Below are 2,839 nucleotides of genomic sequence, written 5' to 3' on the forward strand. Positions count from 1 at the left end.
TTTAAAGCCACTAGAGAGCGTGTGCCCTCAGGCCTGGAGGGAAAAGCTAAAGTCAATTCTCTATCCTAAGAATAGTAAAGCCCCTTAACTGGCTCAAATAGCCGACAATCCAGTCCTGTTACCAACCCTTAGTAAACTTCTGGAAAAAAATTGTGTTTGATCAGATACAATGCTATTTTACAGTAAACATATTGACAGACTTTCAGCTTATAGGAAGGACATTCAACAAGCACAGCACTTACACAAAATTTAGAAGCACAAGCATTTCGATACCTCGCAATAACATCTGCTAACCATGTGTTGCTGCCATGCTGTTTTGTCATGTGTTGCTTGCCATGCTGTTTTGTCATGTTGTTGCTGCCATGCTGTTTTGTCATGTGTTGCTCGCATGCTATGTTGTTGTCTTAGTCCTCACTATATGTTAAGTGTGAGAAGATGTCTCTTCGTGTGATAGTTTGTTTTTGTCCTATTAAATTATTAATACTGGATCTCCAGCCAATACAGCACAGCCCCTCAACAACAGACCAGTGGTTATACTGGTCCCAGCAATACAGACAGCCCCTTCACAACAGACCAGTCGCGTTTATACTGGTCCCAAGCAATTACAGACAGCCCCTTCAACAACAGACCAGCTGGTTTATACTGGTCCGCAGCAGTACAGAAGCCCTGCACAACAGACCAGTGGCTTTATACTGGTCCCAGCAGTACAGACAGCCCCTCACAACAAGACCAGTGCCTTTTACTGGTCCGAGCATAACAAGACAAGCCCCTCACAACAGAACCAGTGGTTATACTGGTCCCAGCATTACAGACAGCCCCTCACAACAGACCAGTGGCTTTTATACTGGTCCAGCAGTTACAGGACCAGCCCCTCAACAACAGACCAGTGGTTTATACTGGTCCCAGCAGTACAGGACAGTCCCTCACAACAGACCAGTGGTTTATATGGTCCCAGCAGTACAGACAGCCCTTCACAACAGACCAGTGGTTTATACTGGTCCCCAAGCAGTACAGAACAGCCCCTCCAACGACCAGTGCTTTATACTGGTCCCAGCAGTACAGACAGCCCCCCACAAACAGACCAGTGGCTTTATACTGTCCCCAGCATACAGACAGCCCCTCACAACAGACCAGTGGCGTTATGCTCTGTATATACCCGTTTTATCATAGTTGCGGTTGCTGTATAATATTACTCAGCTGCTCTCAGGTCTGCTCATGTGAGTGAGCTGTATGTCTGTTTCAGACTTGTATAGGTTTACTCCCAGATGTGGGCAGTTTGTTTTCCGTGGTGATTTTCTTGTAGACGCTCTTCACCGACTGTTTCCGATAGACAGTGTTAACCACACACACACACACACACAACACACACACACACACACACACCACACACACACGCACAGGAGGTCTAAGTTGCCATGGGGATGCCTACCAAGTGGTCCAATGTTTGACAGAATGTTAAGGACCTTCAGGTTTCAATGGCCTACAGATGCATATATACATCTTAAACGAACCAAGACACTTCATAAGATACTATGTCCTTTAGCTTGAAATGAGCCATAAACCTGCAGTCAACAAACAGAACCAGTGAAGAAACAGAGCCTACCAGCCCTTCTCGATTACACTTTTATTGGAATGCATACTCATAATGTTTAACACATAAGTAACTTCATCAATTTTACATTTATCACAACATCAAGTACTATTCAAAATCACTGACATCACTTAGCTGTGAGGACACTTCACATAATATCATTAAAAAAACCACAAGCAGGAAATCAAGCTACAGTCAGTAGAGAGCCGAGAGACCAGAGGAGAAGAAGAGAGCAGAGGAGAAGAGACGAGAAAGAGAAGAGAAAGAGGAGGAGACCAGGGGAGAAGAGAGAGACCAAGAGGAAGAAGAGAAGAGAGCCAGAGAGAAGAAGAGAGAGACCAGAGAAAGAAGAGAGAGACAGAGAAGAAGAGAGGAGACCAGAGAAGAAAGAGAGACCAGAGAAGAAGAGAGAGACCAGAAGAAGAAGAGAGAGAGAACCAGAGAAAGAGAGAGAGAGAGAACCAGAGAAGAAGAACGAGAGACAAGAGAAGAAGAGAGAGAGGGCCAGAGAAGAGAGAGAGAGAACCAAGAGGAGACAACAAGAGAAATGAGAAGAGACCAGAGGAGACAACAGAAGGGTAGAGACAGAGAAATGAGAGAGACCAGAGGAGACAACAGAAGGGTAGAGAACAGAGGAAAATGAGAAGAGACCAGAGGAGACAACAGAAGGTAGAGAACAGAGGAAATGAGAAGAGACCAGAGGAAGACAAACAGAAGGGTAGAGAACAGAGAGGAGAAAGGAAACAGGAGAGTGGACAGGTAAGTAGAGCCACAACCTTTTAATCATCATGAATAAAACTGGATTGTTTAATTTCTTTGGACGACACACATCAGCCAGCCAGTAACACACTCAGCAGCCAGTAACACACTCAGCCAGCAGAAAACACCTCAAGCCAGCCAGGTAACACACTCAGCCAGCCAGTAACACACTACAGATACAGCCCATACATGTCTGTATGACCCAGACACCCAGTAGGTTTCATTGCAGGGGTCAGGGGTTAGAGCTTCTGGCGGCCATGGCCTGTTGTCAGGGGTTAGAGTTCAGGATCCTAACGGCCACAGCTGTTGCCTGGTCAGATGACTGGAGCTGCTTTTCCCAGGTACTCCCTGCAGAGGAGAGGAGAATGTTTAATCCACAACTAATGCTCTTCATAATCATTACTATAGTTATGGACGCAAGGTAGTCCCTGTAAAGCAGGAGAGGGCAGAAGGTCATCAATAAGACATTCTCTTCAGAACAAAAACGTG

The 2,839-nt window shown here is 45.6% G+C and overlaps 1 long non-coding RNA gene across 1 annotated transcript; it reads left to right on the plus strand.

The window, feature by feature from the left end:
* The first annotated feature begins 2,138 nt into the window (after nt 1–2,138).
* LOC139024797 (uncharacterized) lies at nt 2,139–2,323 on the plus strand. The gene is made up of 2 exons (XR_011476156.1): nt 2,139–2,213; nt 2,261–2,323. It is a non-coding gene; the product is annotated as an uncharacterized lncRNA (long non-coding RNA).
* The last annotated feature ends 516 nt before the right edge of the window (nt 2,324–2,839 follow it).

This window comes from Salvelinus sp. IW2-2015, unplaced genomic scaffold (assembly GCF_002910315.2).
Source record: "Salvelinus sp. IW2-2015 unplaced genomic scaffold, ASM291031v2 Un_scaffold1891, whole genome shotgun sequence".
Taxonomy (NCBI): Eukaryota; Metazoa; Chordata; class Actinopteri; order Salmoniformes; family Salmonidae; genus Salvelinus; species Salvelinus sp. IW2-2015.